This window comes from Cervus canadensis, chromosome 3, assembly GCF_019320065.1.
Source record: "Cervus canadensis isolate Bull #8, Minnesota chromosome 3, ASM1932006v1, whole genome shotgun sequence".
Classification (NCBI taxonomy): domain Eukaryota; kingdom Metazoa; phylum Chordata; class Mammalia; order Artiodactyla; family Cervidae; genus Cervus; species Cervus canadensis.
Window position 1 is genome coordinate 34,767,150 of NC_057388.1, and position 24,285 is coordinate 34,791,434.

Below are 24,285 nucleotides of genomic sequence, written 5' to 3' on the forward strand. Positions count from 1 at the left end.
AGAGGGTTCAAGAGAGACTTCTTTGGCAACAGTGAATCTGATGGACTACCAGATAAAGCTGAAAGTACTGAAAGAGAATTAAAATAGCTGGTGGGGGGTTAGAGTTTGGATTTGTGTTTTACATATAGAAAATAAAGCAAATAAAAAAAATCAGACATAGAATATTAAATCCAATGATTAAAGGAAGACCAGAAAGAAAGAAAATATATTCCTATTATGAATAACTGTGTTCTAAGACAAACTTTAAAAAATCCCAGTTCTGTGTTGCATACAATGAATGACTGGATAAATTCAGAATATAGAGCACCTGCTTCTAGGAATGTGGCATGGCCACTGCACAGACTGTGTTCTCTGCATTCCTAGAAGTGCTAACTTGGTGAGTAATGAAACAACTTAGAATTGTTTTTTTCCTTTGACTAAGTGCTCAGAGATACCAGACATTTCTCAGCTTTTGGAACTTTACGTCCAGATTTCCTAAAGATAATTTTGGCCCTTTTATTTCATTCTAAGGTAGATGATTTGAGAATGCCTTTTTCTTTTAATGTGCCTCAGCTACCTGATTCACAGAAAAGATTCACAGAAAATCAATGCATTAGAGCTTCTGTAAATTTCTGTGCTAAAATGACTTCTCTGTTAAAGGAGAAGGAAAGCTATTCTTGTAAGTTACATAAGACAGAGGTGGCTAAGTATGAATCAGAAATGTAACTTTTTCTCAAAGCTGTATTCTTGTGCAAAGACAATTTGGTTCATTTATAAAGTTTATAAAATAATAGGTAATACTCTTTTATAATAGTTAACACAAAAAATAAGAGGTTTTCATAGTTCATTCAATGACTAGGCAAATATAATATTCCTAATTATGGGATATTTAAATAAGATTTTAAATCATTTTCTCAAAAGAATAGTGTATGAATTATTTTTGATTGTATCTTATTTATTCACTCATGTCTCAGAAAATGGAAATAAAGAGATGGGGAAACAGTGGAAACAGTGTCAGACTTTGTTTTTTGGGGCTCCAAAATCACTGCAAGATGGTGATTGCAGCCATGAAATTAAAAGACGCTTACTCCTTGGAAGGAAAGTTATGACCAACCTATATAGCAGAAACATTGCCAACAAAGGTCCATCTACTCAAGGCTACAGTTTTTCCAGTGGCCATGTATGGATGTGAGAGTTGGACTGTGAAGAAAGCTGAGTGCAGAAGAATTAATGCTTTTGAACTGTGGTGTTAGAGAAGACTCTTGAGAGTTCCTTGGACTGCAAGGAGATCCAAGCAGTCCATCCTAAAGGAGATCAGTCCTGGGTGTTGATTGGAAGGACTGAAGCTGAAGCTGAAACTCCAATACTTTGGCCACCTCATGCAAAGAGTTGACTCATTGGAAAAGACCCTGATGCTGGGAGGGATTGGGGCAGGAGGAGAAGGGGACGACAGAGGATGAGGTGCCTGGGTGGCATCACCGACTGGATGGACATGAGTTTGAGTAAACTCCGGGAGTTGGTGATGGACAGGGAGTCCTGGCGTGCTGCGATTCATGGGGTTGCAAAGAGTAGGACATGACTGAGCAACTGAACTGAACTGGCTGATAGAGTTTGCACTCATAGTGGAATTTTTAGACTTAAAAAAGAAAAAAATGCACCCATATTACTCCTTGTAATTTGATATACTTTTGAAATCATACCTGTGATATAGGGACAACAAAAGAAAATATATATGATGAAAGGCCTTAATGATATCAGTGTTTATGGGAACATTGAAGAAGAGAAATCCAAAGAGACAGAATGATTGTCCAGAGAGGGTGAAGAACATCTAAGAAGGTACCAGGAAAATCAAGGACAGACAGAGTTCAAGATTGCAGAATGGCTCACCAGGAAAAAATGCCTCTGTGAGGGAGAAGAAGATAATGACAGGAGAGCTGATAGTGAATTTTACAGTACAGAGTTATTTGATTACCCTCCTGAATAACGCCTCCATGGATTGGTCAGATTGAAACACATTGTGGTGAACTTGTATATTCATAGGGATTATATATATATATGTGTGTGTGTGTGTGTGTGTGTGTGTGTGTGTGTATATATATACATATTTGGCTGCATTGGACTTTAGTTGTGGCACGTGGGATATTTTGTTACGGCACACAGGCTCAGGAGTTTCCACGCACAGGCTTAGTTGCCCTGCGGCATGTGGGATGTGGGATCTTGTTTTCCTTACCAGGGACTGAACTAGCACTCCCTGCATTGCATGGGTGATTCTTAACCACTAGACCCCTGGGGAGTTCCCTATTTGTGGGGATTTTTAAAGTACTAACCCTGTGAGTTTCCCTACCCCGAATCACTGACGTCTTTGCTGTCTCCTCTCCTCCTCAACTAAAAACCAGTTCTCTCCTGAGACGGTTCTCTGTTTAAAGCTGAGGTCAGGAGGATGGCGATCAGTTTTCTGAGTGTTCTTCCTGAGGTCAGGAAGGTGGTGGTCAGGTCTCTGAGTCCTTATTAGGACTGCTTATAAAGAAGAGGTGGAGCCACCCCTGAGCCCATGGTGTGTACACTGAACAGTAAGTGTGGAGGCTCATTTCCTTCCTTGTTCTCCCTCTAGCTCTTTTTGCCACCACCATCTGCCAGCCTCCTGTCTGTGTCCTTGGATTCATCCCTTCTTTATGCTGGTGTTGCAGTTAACCTGTGTTGTTCAAGTCTCTGTTAGTAGTCAGTCAAACAGTTCAGTCTGACACTTACCCACCTTCCCAATTATTTTTCCAAAAATCCTGAGAAATGTGCTTTGTAGTTCCTTGAGGATAACAGGAGTGTTAGGGGGAAAGGAGGAAACTGGGTGAAACAATGTGTTTCACACAGCCTAAGCAAAGTTTAAGGCAAAAAAGTCCTGGGTGAGATGGTGAACCAAAGCATGAGGAACTGAGTTTGAATTGCTAAAAAAAAAAAAGTTAGCTAGAAGGATGTCAATATAAAAGACGGTTAACATTTGACATCTCTTATTTATCCCTTTTGTAGCCTTTTGATAGTGTGATAGGTGTTATCTCAAGCGCTTTCTGAGGTTGCATTCTCCAGATGACCCTAAGATAAGTATTGGTGTGCACGGGATTTGTTAAAGAGGTGCTCACAGGGGAGACTGGTAAGGTTGAAAGAATCTGGCTGAACCTACCTGTTGCCTGCTTGTCTTGGTAAAAGTGTTCTTTCCATGTTTAGAAAGTCAGAACCTATACCTGGCAGAGATGAGTTTCCAATACCCACAGGAAGGACTATGATTTGAAATGAAAATGTTCTTGGCAAGAACGGCTGCATAGGTCTCTATAAAACTTCCTCTGCCCTTTTTGTGCATCTCTACACGGGTGCTTCCCAGAAGAGGACCAAAGTATCTGTTAACTGCAGTGAAAACCTTCTGTTTACACGCCTGCTGCAGATGAAGTAGGGAACCCTGTTGCGGATGTCACATTCATTCCACAACGTAAGGCCCCATCCTCCCAGAGCCCCACACAGCAGAGCAAGAGAGCTTGCTGTTGGAAGCTGGCCAGCAAGACCTGGCAGCACTCCAGCTTCTTTTCTAGGGAGGGTGTCTATAACTCGCCAGGCACAAAGAATTTGAACTTGCCAATCTGCAGTGATTGACAAGGCTAAGTTTGGCTTTAAGCTATCTTTCAGTGGCTCTGTGTTTACATGGACTCATCAGTAACTACTATCCTATCTGTCCCCTAAACAGTATTAGAATTGGAAATGCTAAATTTGTGTCTTTTTTCTTAAATGAAATAGAGGTTAGCCATCCAGTACAGAGATAGGTTTTGTTCCCCATGGAGTTTGCAGAGCCAGCCTGGAACTTGTTTTCATGTTCCTTACACTTTGCTCAGCCTCCCTCTGAACCCACACTTTTCAATTCATCTCATTTACGACTAGTAGAGTGACAGTGATGGGAGGTGTCAGAGAAATCAGACGAACTTTTGTGCTGGTTGATAAAGAGAGAAGAAAGTATAAGTGGGAAAGGGAAAAAAAACCCCACAAAAAACTATCATTGATTCTGTTGCCAAACATTCTCTCCAAGGTCCTCTCATTGGTGAAGGAACTTGGTAAGTGAGCTGGGAGCAGCTGTCTGGCCAGGCCCCTTCTTGCGATTCCCCTATCTCCTAATGAATGTAATTTTCTAACTGTACTCTCTCAGGCATAACTTAAGAGAAGAGTTGTAAGTGGCACTTAATAAATATTCAAATGCATGCAAGCTCTCTGGTGCAGAATGAGAAGCTTTTTCTACATAAGTAGATCAGGAGATTGCCTGAAAGAAGGTAACAGCCTAGTAGTGCCAATGCTAGAAAAATATCAGGGCTGATTTTATTGTAAGTTTTCTTCAACTGTGGCTTACATGTTTATTCATCTTTTACACATTTATTGAGCACCAACTGTTCAAAAAGATTTGGGGTTTATTGCCTAGTGTAGTGCTTAGCAGACTTGGACAGCTCAAACAGCCTGGTTCATGGCCCAGTTCTAACCCTTAAAAGTTTGTGACTTTGGGCAAATTAGTTCACCTCACTATGCCTTGGTTTCCTCTTCTATGAAATGGCCATGATAAAAAAGATACACATCCCATAGGCAAGTTGTGTAGCTTGATTATGTCTAACACATGGTAGAAGCCTTTGATGGAATAGCTGTTGTTGCCATGATTATGTAGATTCTATCCATGCAGAAATCAAAAAGATAAAGCTTCCAAGATTCTCACAGTTTGGTGGGATCTAAAGGAAATTCATGGTGAAAACTCAGTGTACCAAGTGCTGTAACAGAAGATATGTTCCAAATCTGTGGCACTCACAGTGGGGGGGTTCCCCTCTTCTGAGGAGAGGGAGATGATTTTAAAGACTGACCAAGGAGACAAGAGGCTGAGGTCTACAGAAGAGACACAGAGCCATGAGGAGATGCAGCGCCTTCCAGGGATCTTACACAATTTAGCACATCTGCTGCTAGAGGAGTCACTGCGGTCATATTAGAGAATGAAGTTGGGGTTAGAGAAAGGCCCAGACCACACTTAAAGATGTCACTTTTTGTTGCAGGACATTAGTCAAGTCAGATTCTAGAAAGTTCGCTCAGTTTAGGTCTAGTGAGAAAGATGTAATTGAGCTGCTAATTCCTAAAGCCAAGGCAAGCTAGAAATTTATGAGAAAGAAGAATGGAGTGGAGGGTTTCGCTATGCTGCAAAGCAGAGAAATAGGCCCTCGTGGACAGAAGGTAAATTCAACGCTTGTGACGTAATAGGGAGAAGTAGGGGAGCTTGTCTGAGAGGGGGTGCTGCACTAGGATCTCTGGACATCACTGAGGAAAGGAAGAAATGCAGAAGGACAGGGAACCATGAACATCAGGGTTCACTGAAATTTCCTGTTGCACCATTATCCTCCATTTTTATGAATTATCATCGATTTCTGCTATTTTGTTGTTTTATATAAATTATTTAACTCTGATAATTCTATCAGGTAAGTGCTATATCTTTATTGTATGGATAAAGAAACTGACACAAAGTGATAATAAGTGATTTGGTTAAGGTCAAATACCTAGTAAGAAGGTGAGCTTAGACGTGAACTCAGGTCTGACTGATACCAAAAGCGATTTCTATAGAATTTTTCCGAACTCTGAACTTCTTTTTTGATTATATGTCCTCTTACCTCTTTTGAGTTTCAACCACTGGTACTATCACTGTGGGTTTCCTTGTACCTTTTCCTTTCCTTACCTATGAGTTATAGGTGCTCACCCACCTGCTGTCTCTTATTTCTGGACTAATGAACATATTTGGCAAAACTTACACTTTCTTATTTATGTCCTCCAATTTCAGCTGTATCCTTTCAGACCATTTTCTATATGCATCTTGTCCATTCTGTGACCTATTCCCCATAAAATACCTCTCAAGTTGAAACTATGGTCCTAATGTACTAACTACGAGCCCATCCCCAACTCATAGATGTCATACTTTTTTCCTTTCATGAAGAAAACCAAGATCACCATGTGTACCTGTTCAAATTTTTATTTTTTCTGTATATCGTCTCCTCCTTACAATCCCCCGTACTTTTATGTGTCTCTAATGGAAACAAGAGCTTTAGAGTTTCAAAACTTCTAATGAAATTAGCTCTAGTAATTCCCTTTCTCGCCCAGAATCCCCACATCATTTCCTATCACCGTGGTCCTCATTATGACTTCCATATGAAAGCATTCACATTTACCCTAAAATGTACCTATGCTTGCTCTCTTTCAAATTGCTTTTGCCTCAGCCCTCAGTAGTGGTTAAGAACTGGAAAAATCTCATTTTCCATTGCATGACAGGTATATGGGGTGAATTGCCAACACCTGAGATTGGCTCTCTAAAGCTATTTTTGTTTATGTGTTGATCTCTTTTCCTCATCCCCTACTTTCCTTTTTCTATCTTCTGTGTATATCATTTTGTTATGCTAAGCTTTAACTCTCCTGCTCCCTAATCTTCACTCCATTATTCATGGTAAGGCAAGGTACTACTCGTCAAGAAAAATATTCTGTTGCCTTAGAAGTGGGTGGAGTGACAATGGATGGTGAAGTTAATATTGGTGAATTAGTAATTTTATTTATTCTTGGTTTGAGGGAGGATAGCAAAAGCAGCATTTCCTAGACTATAATTATAGTTAAGTCACAAAACATGAATAGTTTTCCTTCTTGTAAACTTTTGGGTAACTAAAGTTGATGTATTTAGAACAAGGCCTGGAAGCAACAGTGCTTCATTTCCCGCTCTTCCTCTGCCTCTACAAAGCCAACTTGTATTTAGAGAACAGAATGCATAAAGGCCACGGAGCAGAGTCTTTCATGCTCTGTCTAGCATAAGGCAGCTGCAAAAACACATGATTTGGAGCATCAAGGCCATGGCTGAAGTCTTTCCTTGTCAGTGCAGATGTTCAGCTTAAATGTATGTGCTTGTAGACCCTGAAAGGAATAGGGTTGCCCTGCTTTCAGAACACCAAAGATGTGTCTTTCATTCTGATGCTGACAAGAGTATATTGAGCTTAAAGTTGTATTTCCTGAAGTAAAGCTTTGTATCAAATGGATGCAGTATTCTGACAGTCACAAATTTCCTTTATATATATTATGTGCTATATGCTATATATATTCAAGACACACACTCAGGATGCCTGTGATTCTGCATCCTTACTTTTATTGATAAAATTATTGTTGTAGTTTAACTGGAAAGTACTATTAAGAATTAAACTCTTTCAAGCATGTCTGGCTTGTGTGATATAGTTAAAAACAATGTGGCAGGTTAAGAAACTATCAAATTTCTACTATTGCTTAGACACCATTTTGTGTTCACTGAAGTTGAATATTCAGATTTGGTGATGATATATGGATACATTGGATTTAATGGCTATAATGTATTCTCTCTGTTCTGTGAATTTATGTCTCAGCAATGCCAGAAGCAAGAAAGTCCTATTCTTGTTAAGATTTACTATTTTTCTTATAATCTGAAAGATTTCAAATTTATATTATCTTTATAATATAAATCTATTTTTCCCTAAATAATTTAACCTTACTATGAATTTTTCCTGAGTATAATCAGTGTTGAAAAAAGTAGAACAACCTATATTTACATTTTTATACCTCTGTCAGACAGTGCTTAATAGTTACTATAATTGTCTAAATGCCTGTTTAGAAAAAAATTATTTTTTCTTTAAAGGAAAGAATTGTTTTATTAGGAAGGAAACTCTGTGAAGCCTGGGCTTATGATAGTTTCATACATCTGTTTACCCAGAAATTAGTGCTATGCCTAAAATACTTAGTAATTGCATTGACATGGGAAAAATTAATATATCATTGACTGTAATATGTTATAGTAAAGTACCAATTTAATGACCAGAGAAAATCACTGATAACTATATATATAAAAGCTCAGTATTAGGGAGAAAAAAATATATCAAAACCATTTTTTTGAATAGTCTAAGGGCCTTGCCATTCATTGCTGAGGTGACCTGACTTTCCTAGAGATAATAACTATTTCTGGTAGTAAGTATTTCTGTAGTGAACTCTAAGGAGGAAGCAGATGGATTATCAATCATGCTACAGGCAAAGCTTGAGCTTCCAGAAGTACTTTATGATGGGAGGATCATGTACAATAGAAATATCTCAAACTCTGCCCTCTTCCAAGCAGTAGAGGAGGGATAGCAGAGGAGGCAGTAGGTTATAGAAATCAATATAATTTTCTGCTAGTTTTCTTAATAGTTTATATTACTGTTTCAGATCATCTTTAATATAGAAGAACAGTTCATGCTTACTGCTCCAAATGCTTTGTAACAAGGTTTGCTTGGAATTCAGGACAGTTCTTTTCATAAGCAAAGCCCTTTATTGAGTTTAAAAAGTAGAACACCTGCAGGGCAGAAGGTTGCCTGAGAGGCCCCTACCCCCTGCCTGGAGTACTGAGAAGGATAAGAAGATGAGGCGGAAGAGGGGAGGAGGCCTTGGCTGGGGGGGCTGGTACAAACTCATTGTTTCCCCCCTCCCATCTGACCAAGGCTGTTGCTGAGTTTAATTTAATCTCTTACTTGTCCTGGCAAGGACAAAGCGCATTTCAATTAGTCAGGCTTTTGCTAGCAACAGTGGTCGTTGTTTCAAGGGGGAAGAGAAAATATTATGTGGGAAAGAGAATTGTTTTTCAGTTTTTGTTTACTGTGTATAGCATCTGTGGGAGAAAAGTGCATGCCTGTAGGCAGGTGAAGCATCTGAGTAAATATAATATTAAATCATTATGCAGAATAAGATTGATTTTTTCCCCCTGTTCCTCTTCCTGATTTTCCTGATGCCTTAAAAAAATCTTGAATAATGCAGGCGAAAGCAGCATACGTCCATGTAATTATTCACAGTTTGTTACAGAATGTCTGGTTAATGATGACTGTGTAAACCTACCTTTACTTCATTAATCTTTTTTCCTCCTTAAGAATAGGAATGTTTTTCTCCTGTTACAGCTAGGTGGTTTCCAAATGAAGACAGAAACAGACCCTAGATTGTGCATTAATCATGATATCAGATCCACCAATACAATATATTTTATGTCTAAAGTAACCTTTGGTGTGCAGTTACCTTTGACAATGAAGTTTTTGTTATTTTTCTTCATTTTCAAGAAAACACAATCTTCAAGAGAAAAGTTAGAGTGGTAGACATTTGTTATAGAAGCTTTAAATCCTGAATTTGAATGCTTGGTATATTTATACAAGAAATTTTCTAAAGATTTTGACAACTCAATCAAAATAGTATGGATTAATTTGAAACATATATAATTAGCTAATGATATTTGAAAACCTAACTTTGTAAGTTCTAAAAACACAATGTGTATTGGTTTCCTAAAAGTGTATACCAAAGTCACCCTATTAAATCATTTCTCTTGTAATAAAAAGTGTATGTATATGTGTTTTTTTTTAAAGAAGATCCTGTGATAGCTTTGCCATTAGCAGGAAAAGATAACCTGAATGTAGTCTCATAGACTTTTAATCCTGTGGCAAGTTCACCTTCACCATAAATGATGTAATTAAATTTATACGATTTTAAAATGTGTTTGTGCATTCAGCTTCAAACAATCATTGTATGAACTAATTTGAGAAAAAATGTGTGCATTTTTTCCCTCCTATTTTAAAACATTTATGGCATCTCTGTGCTGATTCTCCTGGGAACCCTATGCAGAGCGTTTAGAAGCGTTGTGGGAAGGGGTAATTACTCTGTCCAGGGAATTTGTCAGGGAACAGAGCTGTGGGAGATTAAAGGAGATGTGATGGTTGCAGGGGTCACAGCCTTGATTTTGAGCCAAGACTCACTATCACTTTTTTAATTGAGTCTGAAAACTAGAAAGCTGTGATGTGGTAGCCACCTATTACCAGGGAGGACTCAGCTAACTAATTGGAAATGAGTGAGCATGGGGCTTAACTCCTGAAACAAAGAACCAGAACAATCAAATATGAATGGCCGTTCATCACAACAAATACTCTGATAGAGACTTTCATATTATAATTGACGTGTACCCTCTCTTTGCTATTTAAAAAAAATATAAATTCTTCACTATCTGTATTTCAAAGCATACGAATAGTTTAATCTCTATTCTAGCCTTAATCTTTATGTAAGAAACTGAGTGAAATGCTTTGTGAGTGGTGAAGCTTTGAATTCACATCACTTTTGTTTTTATGTATTAAATGAAGTTAAAAAAAATGATACTGATAATATTAATGCATCATATTTTATGTGTTTCTGTATTACACCAAAATTAAAAAGCAGATATAACTTACATCACATTGTCACATTCACAGTACAGAAATAGCTTGTGTTAGGATATTTAAAATACCTTATTTACCTAATTTAGTACAATCGCCTTTGTATGGCTCTAATTCCTTTTCAGCACATTGCTGTGCATATTCAGAACAAATTGCTAATTTCAAGCACTATTTAATAAGGCTGTTTTATAATAGCAAAATAACTTACAGATACAAAGAAATTTGACAAAGATTTTATTCATTCTTGTTAAGCTTAAATTAATATTAAATACAAATATCTCTAAAAATAATTATCTGACTTTTTTTTTCTGCTTCCTTTTTTGAGAACGTATAGAGTATAAGAACAAAATGTAATGCCTTTTTGCATATAAGGCTTCTCCCTTTGCCTCATCTTATCCAGTGTTTAGGAAAACAGTAAAATGAATGCAACTAATCCATAGCCTGTATTTCAAGTCTCTGAGTCCTTATAAATGGAGACTCAGATCAAAAGCTTCAGCATAAGTAATTTAACAGTGTTCACATGGCTTCTTAAGGGTTGCGAGCCTGAGAGATATGCTAGATGTACATCCCTGTCCAAAGACTCTTCCTTTTTTGGTCCAGGAAGTGTATTTACTTCCTCCAAGCACACAATTTTGAGGGAGCAGTGTAAGTAAGGATTTGGGAGGGCTAAAGAAATCAGTGTCTTGGATGATCACTTCAGTTAAATTAGCTGTGGGAATCAAATGAGTGAAAATGTTAGTCCTAGGAAATTTCTGGATAGATTTACTGTTATGGACTTAAACAGTTTCTACCATTCACTTTCCCATTTCATATATATGAATATATTAATTTTTATCAGGTAAACAAATGAAATTAGGACCTTTATTTCCTATACTGAGATAATACTGACATAGTATGCTTCTTCCTCAGAAAATACCTTTCATGTATTGTAACAACTAGAATGTGTGATCAGCTCAGTTCAGTTCAGTTGCTCAGTCGTATCCAACTCTTTGTAACCCCATGAACTGCAGCACGCCAGGCTTCCTTGTCCATCACCAACTCCCAAAGCTTGCTCAAGCTCATGTCCATTGAGTCGGTCATGCCATCCAATCATCTCATCCTTAGTCATCCCCTTCTCCTCCGGCCCTCAATCTTTCCCAGCATCAGGGTCTTTTCCAATGAGTCAGCTCTTTGCATCAGGTAGCCAAAGTGTTGGAGTTTCAGCTTCAGCATCAGTCCTTCCAATGAATATTCAGGACTGATTTCCTTTAGGATTGACTTATTTGATCTCCTTGCAGTCCAAGGGACTCTCAAGAGTCTTCTCCAACACCACAGTTCAAAAGCATCAATTCTTCAGTGCTCAGCTTTCTTTATAGTCCAGCTCTCACAGCCATACATGACTACTGGAAAAACCATAGCTTTGACTACATGGATCTTGGTTGGTAAAGTAATGTCTCTGCTTTTTAATATACTGTCTAGGATGGTCATAACTTTTATTCCAAGCAGCAAACATCTTTTAATTTCATGGCTGCAGTCACCGTCTTGCAGTGATTTTGCAGCCCAAGAAAATAGTCTTTCACTGTTTCCATTGTTTCCCCATCTATTTGCCATGAAGTGATGGGACAGGGTGCTATGGTCTTATTTTCTGAATGTTGAGTTTTAAGCCAATTTTTCGTTCTCCTCTTTCACATTCATCAAGAGGCTCTTTAGTTCTTCTTTGCTTTCTTCCATAATGGTGGTGTCATCTGTGTATCTGAGATAATTGATATTTCTCCCAGCAGTCATGATTCTAGCATGTGCTTTATCCAGCCCAGCATTTCACATGATGTACTCTGCATGTAAGTTTAATAAGCAGGGTGACAATATGCAGCCTTGACGTACCCCTTTCCTGATTTGGAACCAGTCTTGTTCTATGTCCAGTTCTAACTGTTGCTTCTTGACCTGCATACAGATTTCTCAGGAGGCAGGTAAGGTGGTCTGGTGTTCCTATCTCTTGAAGAATTTTTCAACAGTTTGTTGTGATTCACACAGTCAAAGTCTTATCATAGTCACTAAAGCAGAAATAGATGTTTTTCTGGAATTCTCTTGTGTTTTTGATGATTAAGTGGATGTTGGCAATATGATATCTGGTTCCTCTGCCTTTCCTAAAACCAGCTTGAACATCTGGAAGTTCACAGTTCACATATTGCTGAAGCCTGGCTTGGAGAATTTTGAGCATCACTCTGCTATCATGTGCAATGAGTGCAACTGTGTCCAGGACTGCTGCACCCAGGCCCCTGCCCCCGTGGCAGGCCGCTGCCGACCCGTGCAGGATACACGCAAACACTGAGAGGCGTGTCTAGCTCAGTCTCTGTGGGGTCTTCTGGTGCACACAGGGTTTTGTTTGATCCCTCTGAGCATGTCTGGTGGGTGTGGGGTTTGATTCTAAATGCGATTTCCTCCCTCCTGCTGTCTTGCTGGGGCTTCTCCTTTGCCCTTGTATGTGGGGTATCTTTTTTGTGGTGGGATCTGATGTTCTCCTGTCTATGGTTGTTAGGCAGTGAGTTGTAAATTTGGAGTTCTCACAGGAGAAGATGAGTGCATGTCCTTATTCTCTGCCGTCTTATAGTCCATAATAGAATATGTGATAGTCTCGTGTTAACGTTGCTGTCAGAGGAGAGAGAGGGGCTTTCCCCTTGACCCTAACTAACCTCCGTAGATGAATGGAGATCTCATGCGTTCTCTATCCTTAACCCTTAGAAGCATCCATCTGCTGGTGGGCAGGGACTCGATCATGTCAGACCTGTTTAAAATGCTCATCTGCTGAGCAGAGAACTGTAGACATGAGTAACTGTGAGTGAATTTCAAGCCCTTTTCCGTGGAGAAGATGACATTAGATCTCTTTGACAGGTCTCTGTATCTTGGTGTCCTAAAATGCATGCTTTGTCTTTTACTGTAAAATAAATGCATTTAAGTCTAACCCAAAGAAAGGGCTTACCTCTAATATTGATAAACACTTCATGAAATATCCCACCACATTTTTGCAGCACTTGAGCTAGACAGGACCTCAAGTCTTTTATACTAGCTCAGTTTCTTACCTCAGGGCCTTACAAACCTTACAGATGACAAGAGACACGTGGAATTTATTAAGAAATCTGAGAGTTGAAAAACTGCTCAAGATCAAACCTGTAGACCTCAGTACAGAAATTTATTTTTGTGTTTATTCCCCTTTTATTTGTGATAAATCTGAGTGATGAAGCACCATCTTTTAACACTTTTTTCCAGCTCAAATATTCAGGGATAGACATTATTCAAAATTCATGATATCTTAAATATAATTATTTGAACATTATACAAAATAGATTCATTACTTGCGAGGTGTCTTATGGAGCAGATACAGGGCATACTGCTGCATGTCAGCTAACGGTGCCATGAAATGTGTACAGACACACCTAAGAGCAGCCACATTTGCTTCAGTTCGGTTCATTTCAGTTCAGTTGCTTAGTCGTGTCTGACTCTCTGCAACCCCACGAACCGCAGCACGCCAGGCTTCCCTGTCCATCATCAACTCCTGGAGTTCACCCAAACCCATCTCCATTGAGTCGGTGATGCCATCCAACCATCTCATCCTCTGTCGTCCCCTTCTCCTCCTGCCCTCAATCTTCCCCAATCAGAAAAGACCCCAATCAGGGTCTTTTCAAATGAGTCAGCTCTTAGCATCAGGTGGCCAAAGGATTGGAGTTTCAGCTTCAACATCAGTCCTTCCAGTGAACACCCAGGACTGATCTCCCTTGGGATGGACTGGTTGGATCGCCTCACAGTCCAAGGGACACTCAATAGTCTTCTCCAACACCACAGTTCAAAAGCATTGATTCTTCAGCACTCAGCTTTCTTCACCGACCAACTCTCACATCCATACATGACCACTGGAGAAACCATAGCCTTGACTAGACGGACCTTTGTTGGCAAAGTAATGTGACTGCTTTTTAATATGCTGTCTAGGTTGATCATAACTTTCCTTCCAAGGAGTAAGTGTCTTTTAATTTGCTTCAGTATCAGTGTATTAATCCAGTGACATGATATTCAAATAAGGTTTTTTCTCACGCCTTCTCAGTCTTGTCTATAATATCAAGCAGTGACTATTGACTTAGAATTGGATAATGACTGGAAAAGTTTGGCAAGTTTGGCATCCTGGCAATTCTTTGTAACTAATCCCCAAGATTGTAAAACCTGTGATTATGTGCAAATGTTGTTCGCATCTTGTCTAATGGCTAATCTTCAGGAGAATCATTCTACAGCAGAGGTTCTCAGTCTTTACCTGGGGAGATTTTTAAAACATACCAATGCCAGACCAAATACACACCCCTCTCTTGGTGAGGGACCCAGGCATTAGACTTTTTTAGAGCTTCCAGGGGATTTCAGGGTGCAGTCAAAGTGGAGAACCACTGCCCTAGAAGAAACAGAATCAAAATCAGCATGAAGAAAACCCCCTTCCCCCACTGACCTGAATTTACCATAAAAATAGTGTTTTCCTGTCAGTTTGATGGTTGCCAAAGTAAATTTTTGAACAAATTGCTTAGACTTTTGTGGCACTATTGAGACACACCCTCATGTGTCATGGAGTGTGTTTGATTGCCTCCAGACAGCTAGGGCCAAAGTGAACAATTCAGTTAGTTCTGCACTCCGTGTATTGGCAACAAAGCAAAGCTGTGTGCCTGGACTGGAAACCTGGCCTGCTAGTGTGACACTAGGAACACTGTATCGGTGTCAACCTCCACACCCCCACTTCTCCCCACACACCGTAACATTACATTATCCCTTTTTTCCACATGAAAGACACCTCCTCTCTAGGTTCATCCAATGGTGAATTTATGCTCAACTCAGTTCTAGTCAGACAAAGCTAAATTACTAGTTGACAAAGGTTTAAGGTATAATCCCTCCCAGAGGTTCTACAATTTTAATAAGGTCTCCTGAAAGCTGGAAATATCAAAGTTGTAAAACTTTAATGACAGTAGTAACTGGGAGAGGATTAAATAATTGGACTCAAAGGGCCCTCTTCATTACCCCTTTTCAAATTATACCACATAGCCAGCTTTGCTTGTTAGATTAGCCCCTCTGGAAAACGTTAAGCTTCTGTTCATAGTAAGTTCAAAGAACTCACTGTTACCCATTCAAAAAACAATTTTTGGTCGTTTGGTTCCAAGTATGATGTCTCCTTGGTCATATAAGTAGGGTATAAATTACACTAGAAATTAATTAATTATTATTTTATTCAGGGTAATTTGTCACTGAAACTCTGTGTGATAATTGCCTTCAAAAATTTAATTTACTCCAGATAATTTATTATCAAAAAACACCTTATGAGATTCATATGTACTATGCTGTGTCAATGAATATTAAAGACAAGAATGAGGTAATTGAGGAATTTTAAATGTTTCAGTTGACATTACAGGAGTTATAGCCTCTGTTAAGAATCTTGTCTTTGCCAAAGAAAATTGTGTTATCAATTAATCGTGTAATTTTTATGCTCTTTAATGTTTTCACTATAACCATTTTAACAATTGGAATGCATTAATAATTTAGATAGAGTATATATGTTTTTGTTTCTTGTGTGGAAAATGAGGAAGCTCTCTTGAGGGGTGAAATTGATATGTTCTATAAAAGCAGGCTGGAACTCGATAGCTTTAAACACTTTATTAACATATCTGTTAATTTATGTTATTTTTAGCAGTATGAACTGTAACCAAAATGATCACTTCTTGGTGTTATTTACATCACTTTTAATTACCTTCTTTCTTATTCTCTTTCCCCTGTTGCAAAGTGAGTGGAAATGTTGATGGAAAAGCTTTTACACCTCCTGCTTGCCTCTGCTTGCCTGCCACCTCCCCACAACTACATTCACATCCTTTAATTGTCCCCTTTCTCTTTCGTACACATGCACACAGCATGTGTATGTGTTTTATGGTATGTATGTGTTTTATGGTGATGAATCCTATCAGTCACTAGCGACAAGCGTTCTGAAAAACTGCATCATCATTTTAAAAGGTGTCTGCCAATAAGGAAGTTAATGCATTTGCTCCCTTCCAGTGGCAGAGGCTATCTCTGCCTCATCATGGTAGGAAAAGAAAATTGACCTCCTGTTCCCAATTTTATGTGGAATTTTTTTTTCCGAGATAGGGGCAGTGACCTTGCCAGAAGGATCCAAGTACATGTAAAATCATATTTGACTTGATGATGGATGGCCATTTACCTGGATGCAAGCATCTGTTCTGATACAGTTGAGGACCTGGGGATAGGGCAGCTACATATTAATGCATTTCACTCTTGCCTCCAGCTGGCCAGAATGATATTTTCAGAAATTCAGTTGATTCTCAAAGGAGATGGTTCTATCATAAAATGTAGAAAAAGGAACTAATCTTGAATTTTATAGCAGAACTTAAGTTTGTTTCTTTCAACTTGGTCTACTAATGAATTACTTGGCTAGAGTTAATTTTATACTTTAACATTTCTCCAGTGAGTTCTATGAAAAACATTTTAATTTATCCCATAAAAATGTCTTCCAAGATTCCTATGCTTTTTCTTATTTATCATTCATACTCTTGTTCTCAGCATGTAGAGCAGTGTCCACATTTGCCAAGTTACTGGTTTCCTGAGTAATAAGGTTTGGGCTTAAGTGATTGCATTGTAATTTATAAAGGTTTTGTCAAATCTTTCAGTTTTTCTGATTGTAGCATGACCTAATTCATGTTTTCTTAATAACTTAAAAACAACAGTATGAAACTCGAATGTATGTGATTTATTGCTTGGCTCTTATATTTAGAGCATATCGAAAATTATAGGAAACAGATCAATAGCAATACATTTCTTGTGTTTTTTTTATCCATAGTAATACCCTTTTTTGACACAAGAACTTAACAGATATGAAATTGTATCTTCAGTATTAATTTTTTTCTTTCCATACAGCTAGAAGTAATTCTGTAGTTCTCATGATTTATCAGTTCAGTTCAGTCCCTCAGTCATGTCCCACTCTTTGTAACCCCATGGACTGCAGCATGCCAGGCTTCCCTGTCCTTCACCAACTAAAAGCTAAAAAACTAAAAAACCCTAGAGAGCATCCCATGGACACTTCTAATTTATGGTTTCCCCAATGGAGATAGTATAGTTTGTGATGTGATATAGTTTGTGAAACCACAGGGAACCTTAGTGATGACCCCATCCACCTCTCTCATTCCTGCAAATGGGGAACTTAATCCCTTATAAATGGTATATTCAGTGATAAAGTTGGGAACACATCGCAGATGTCTTGACTTATGTTTTCAAATAATTTTTCTTTTTCAGAACATTAGCCCCTCTAACTGATTTGAAGTAAGAGGTGTATTTTATATTTGCTTCTGATCCTGTGTTGTCTGACCCTTTGGGTCCCGTTGTTTTCTGTTTGTTGGTATTGGATTATGTGATGTAAACATGGCTGACATGAGAAAGCCTTTAGGATAAGTGAGACAAATTACAAGAAAAGGCTGAAAGGCTGAGGTACAGGTGAAACATTGATGACCTCCAGAGTTGTCTCTGACCACTTATTATTGATAAGTGTTATTTGATAAATGCAGGAAACATGGGGAACACCTGTAACATACTCCTCAGGGGCTTACCTTGCTGACAACTTATGATTTACTTGAGTCTGTGAAGAAACTGTATAATTATACAAACTCTTCTGTTATGGTCAAATACACAAAATAAGCAAAATAATGTTACTAAATTCAGAGATACTGACCCTCAAATGATGTGTGACTTGGGGAAGTTTTTAAGTTTCTGTGTGAGCTTCTGTTTCCTAATCTATAAAATGGGAAGGGTTATCCATCCGTTGTTGGAGTGATATGAAGGGCAAATGAAGTTACACAAAGTGGGTATTTCACACAGTACCTAGGACTCAAGAGCCTTTCTTGTTTCCCTTCCTTTCAACTTTTCAGAGAAATCACGGGTGGTCTTTTTAGGTACTGTTTGCCTTGTGACAGGTTATAAACAACAGTATTTTCTGGGAAGTGACTCAATGCTTACTGAAGATTGCAAGGAAAGGAAAACAGAAGAATTTGTTAGCAGCTTAGTCACTAAGGTGACATTTTGTGAAAGAAAGTCATCAGTGAATTGTACACATAGCATGGATTTGTCTTTCCTCTTCAATTTCTTTTGAATTAGCCACATCTGAAGAGAACCCACCTACCAAGGGGGCCCATTACCTATTAAGGAGCTTCTGGTTCATGTGGCAGCAGCTACAGTAATTGAGGGATGTAATTTAAGAGCAAATGACCTTTTAGTGGTTGTCCTGCATTTCCAAACCTATCAAATGATGGCCTATAACACACAGCCTCATTTCTATATGAGAAATACATCTACCAATGATATTATTTTCTTGTCATAATGTGGGTGAATAGATTGTTTCCATTTAATTCATGTAATATCAAAAAATTATAAAGTTGCCTTTCATTATACCCAGATTTGAAATTCAGTTATTATTCTGTCCGTATTGAAACTATAAGGAAAATGTGATGTTAATAGAGAAAGTATCCAAATTACACAGTAGTCACTACTTTATGGTAATAAGTCAGTCTGGAAATGACATGTTTTTAAAGGTGCAAATGTTCAATGTGTCAGATTATCAGATTCCAAGTTCTTCAGACATCTGGAAGTCATTTTTTTCTTAGAAGGAATGTTTTATGGGATTAAATTATATGGGTTGAGAGAAGACTTTATTTTTATAAAGATGAGACTAAAGATCTTTATTAGAGGTCAAAAGAGGAGAATGCAGAGGGTGTTTAACTGTGATGCTTTAACACTATGTCAAATCACGCACCTGTCTAAAACTTGACAACTCTGTTCTTATAAAAACAAGTACCAAATTAAATACTGAAAAGCTCATAAACATCCAGTATTTAAGAGTAGTAGCAAAAATGTTGAAAGAATGTTTCCCTGCTATTCTGCTACTTTAAATTTCAGGGGTGAAATAGAGATAGTTTAGTATAACATATTTTAGATTGAGCTTATAAATAAATGGATGATAAAGAAATAAAGCACATTTACCAAGGAATGATTCTCTTGCAAGTGGAGATGGATGTGGATTGAAAAAAGGAATAGAAAGCTATCCCAAACTATTCTTGGTAGGAAAACAAGACTTTAACTTAAAATACAGAGTAGCTGTTTACACTGATCATAGTAATCATGTACTTAGAAAATTTCCTATTTCACTTTAAGCCTATATAAAAAGCCTAGAGAGTACATATGTCCACTTGACAGAATGTAATTAAGAAAAACCTATTTCTTTAGGAGAAATTACCCTTCATACCCTTTGCCAATAATTTATCAACATCAAAAGAAAGGAGAAATAAACCCATAGATATCGACCATCCATTAGGTTCTAGGAGTCATTTGATTCTTATAGCAATGCTCCTAATTTGTTTTTATCCCCAATTCATACTTGAGGAAGTTGAGATTCAGAGAAGTTCATTCATTTCACATACCTTTATTGAGTGTCTAGTAAACAAACGGTTAGCACTGGCCTTGGCTCTAGGGCTATCACAGTGACCAAGATGGAAAATGTCACTCCTTGCATGGAACTTCCTGTCAGAGGAGAGAGAAAATGCACAAGTTAAGAAAAATTCAAAACCAAGTAGCATGCATGCAATATTAAAATAGTAAGAGAGAGTGATGCAGCTGGGGTTGTCAAGGTGGGAACTCCAGATTCCTTAGTCTGGGAAGACTGCACAGAGATAAGGTCCAAATAGCAGGAAGAGTCACAATGTAGAGGTCAGAGGGAGGCACGGAGCAGGTGGAAAGAAGCATCAAGGCAAAGCTCTAAAGCCTGGGCCCTGGAGCTTGGTGAGCAAGGGAAAAAGTGTAGCAGTGTCAGGGGTAATATTGCAATATTGGCAACCATACATCATGCCACAGTTGGAATATGGATTTAACCTAAGGATGTTAAGAATTAATTGGAGGGTTTTATGTGGGGGAAGGAACATCATGATCCACTGAATAGTTTTAAAGGAATAGTCACTCTGACTACTGTGAGATAAACCAATTGGCTGGTAAGAAAGGAGTGGAAGCAGTTAGGAAGCCCTTTCATTGGCTCAGTTGGGTAGTTATAGTGGAGATGTTGACAGATATTGAGGCATTTAGGGGAAGGAGAATCCGGAGAAACCCTACATTTTTGGCAAGATACAAAGAAGAGCTTACTGAAAGTCTGAGAGATGAGTTAGTTTATAGTTGAAAATCAAAAGTTTATTCTTTACTTGCTCAGTTGGAGAAGCTTGTTTGTTAGACTCCAGGAAAAAAATAGCATATAGGCACTTGACTAAACAAGAATGAATTTGGAGGTCAGTATAGGGAATAAGAAATTGAGCTTCAAATTACTTTGAAGAATTTCAGATATCCAATGCTTGAACCAATATATGATGAAGTAAAAATACAATTCTGATTTTAGCTAATTTACTTCTTTGTTGTTATATGATGGATTATTTACGAGAGAAAACATTATAGACCAAATATCAATACACTTGTTGTTATAGAAAGATACAGAACTTCAACAAAACATAAGATAAAATTTGAGAGGTGGGGGAAATGGATGAATGTGTTCAAAAGGTACAATCTTCCAGTTATAAATAAATAGGTCGTGGGGAGGTAATGTGTGGCATGGTGTACTGTATCGTGTATCTGCAAGTTGCTTAGAGAGTAGGTCTTAAAAATTCTCATCACAAGAAAAAATAACTGTATAATATGATGGATATTAACTAAACTGATCGTGGTAATCATTTCACTATATATACATATATCAAATCATTATGCTGCATACTTTAACGGTGTTATATCTCACTTTTATCTCAATAGTATTGGGGAGAAAAGCCTATAAATGTTTATGCTATGTACTGGCATTTTATACTGGGCTTCCCTGGTACCTCAGCTGGTAAACAATCCACCTGCAATGAAGAAGACTGCGGTTCAATTCCTGGCTTGGGAAGATCTCCTGGAGAAGGGATAGGCTACCCACTTCAGTACTCTTCAGCTTACCTGGTGGCTCAGACAGTAAAGAATCCACCTGCAATGTGGGAAACCTGGGTTTGATCCCTGGGTTGGGAAGATCCCCTGGAGGAGGGCATGGGAACCTACTCCAGTATTCTTGCCTGGAGATTGCCCGAGGGCAGAGGAGCCTAGCAAGTTACAGTATATGGGGGCACAAAGAGTCAGACACGACTGAGTGACGCAGCATAGCACAGCACAGCATGTTATGTTACTCCAACACTAAAATGATCAATTGCAATATGAAAAATATGCATGATAGGCATATTCAATTTCTTAGTGTGACTTAAATTAAGCAGTGTATTAGCTTTATAGCATAGAATATTTCTGAATTAAGATAATATTAAAATATATTTAGAATTTAATAGCTATTTACAATTGTGTATACCTCAACCAACTTTGAAAATCAAAAGTGTCTTACAAATTGCATTTTTTGGTGGGGTGTAGACAGAACAGTGGAAGTCAGGATTGTTAAGTGTGTTAGAGGAAATGAATTATGAAGTAATATTGCTCATTTGTTTTAAACCTAATTATAAAACAGAATATAATATAAATATGTAGAACAGTTGATTTACTATTCGAGTTTTAAATATTAAATGATAACCAATCCATGCTGAGATGACATGATCCAGAAAAAGTGGCTTTTCAGATATTACTATAAAATGAACACTATACATGTCTAACATTTAGAAATAAGTAACAAATAAATGAAAACAAAGCTTTATTACCACAGATAATTTCACAGATTATATGGAAATAATCTGAAAGGAAGATGTTCACTTGATGATCAAACCTAGAGCACACTATTATAATACTAGGAGCACTTTATTGGACTTCTAGAAATGTGTTTCCTTTCACCGCTTCCTCTCGATAAGTTTTAAATCACTAACAGGATAAAACAACATTACAGTATTTCACACATATTCTTGGCTTCATTAGCTTCTGCTTTGATTGACCATTTAAAACATCTTGTAAAATATTTGTTACTTAGAATTTTGGAATTCTCATAAACGAGTGTCAAATTAACAGGAGGGTCGAAAGATCAGTTTTGACTGAGTCATTTTTCCCTCCATGTGAAAGAAACTTCCTCATTGGCTAGTGTTCAATAAAAGCCTGACCATAAGTAAAAATTGACCTCCACAGCAGTGGCCTTGGAAAACTAAATGTTAAATACAACATTTCTGATATTTTATAGTAGATAGTAAATTATTAAGAAGATATTATATGATGCCGCTTAATGTAACTCCTAGTTAATCTGTGTGTGAGAAAGGGTTGTGGATTTGGGACTCATCAGTGACTGGAAATAATTGTTTAAAGAAAAACCAAATGAGTCAAAATGGATTCCACAGGGAGCCTCAAAAATGGAGCTATAGGAAAAGCATAGAGGAAGTGTGAAGGGGATTGAAGTCTGAAGAGGCCAAATGGAAAACATGACCCTGAAGCCAGGGAGAATGGATGAGAAAAACTCTGGATCAAATGTAGTGTCCTTAGGGAGGACAGTTTCACAAAGGCCTCTGGTTATAGAACCACTGTCATCTCCCAAGAGTGGCACCTCCACTGTGGGCGAGGCTCCACACTCCTGTCCCACGTGGCTCCCAGCTGAACAGCTCTGCCCAGGAGTTTGTTGACACCCAGTTCAGCCTCTGGGAGACTGAGCATGTTCCCTGACTCATAACTTTTTTTTTTTTTTGGTGAATTGTTAATCCCAAACTGGTTCAAAACACTAAATAATTAAGAATTAGGTTTATTTACGAAAGCAAAAATTTAACACATTAAAAATATCTCACATGGTTGAAGCATACATTTCTACATTGAAGAGCCTTGCCTCCTCCATCTTGCAACCATGATGTCACAAAATATAAAACTTAACAGTTTTAACATATCTTAAATTCAGATCTTGACTAAAAAACTTAAGTTGTGGAAAAATAGGCAATGGACATAAAAATGACAAAAAGTGAAAGTATTCTAAAATATATGAAAGATGCTTAACTTTAACCATAAGAAAAATGTAAATTTAATTAGTATTTCCACAGTCAGATCTGCAAATATCCTAAATTTTAATGACATATAATGACATACTGGTCTCTAGGTGATGGGGAATAGTCATTCTCACTTGCAGTGGTAGCATATTAAACTATAATTCCCATGGAGGCACATTGGCAGTATCTGTAAAAACAAACTAACAAACAAAAATTCCACTTCTAAAAATATTTCTTATAAATAAATTTTCATGTGTGTGAATTGCCATATATTCATGTATAAACATTGTAGTGCTATTATTCAAACCACTTTTAAAAATTAAGGTATAGTTAATTTACAATGTTGTGTTAGTTTCAGATGTACAGCAAAGTGATTCAGTTAAATATATATATATATGTTCTTTTATGTATTCTTTCTATTATAGGTTTTTATGAGATACTGAGAGTAGTTCCTTGTGCTATATAGTAGGTCCCTATTGTTTATTTTAAATGTAGTAGTTTGTATCTATTAATCCTGAATTCTTAGTTTATCCCTCCTACCTTTATAGTTTTCCTGGTTTTGAACTCTAAAAAGTATTTTCTAAAAAAAAACAAGTGAACAGACCTGATATTATCTAGTATGTTAGCATGAAAAAACTTACCTCTGAAATTAATTTATAGAAATAGAATGAAGAATGCCAAAATCTGATTTGTGTTATATAGATTACACTGATTTCTAATATCCTTCTGACACCCCAGATATAGTACATAATGCAGAGTATTTCAGTACATACTGAATGTTACATCAAAATGAATTACAATCTGTCATCCCAATCCTAATCAGTTTAAATTGAGAAAAAGAAAAACTTTTACCATATTGTGTAAAATTTGTTGCCTAGCTTTCTTTCATTTAACCTTTTAGGTCTCTACCTCTACAATACACCTTGTTTTGTTACTATCATTCTCACATGCTTACTAAAAAATAATTCTTCAAACCTCCTTTTATTAAAGTTTTGCCCCCTGCTAACAATTACGCACATCAAAATCAATTGGTATTT

General features: G+C 37.5%; 1 protein-coding gene across 1 annotated transcript in view; it reads left to right on the top strand.

The window, feature by feature from the left end:
* Positions 1-24,285, top strand: part of SEMA3E (semaphorin 3E) — a 275,960-nt gene that overhangs the window by 119,423 nt on the left and 132,252 nt on the right. The window lies entirely within an intron of this gene.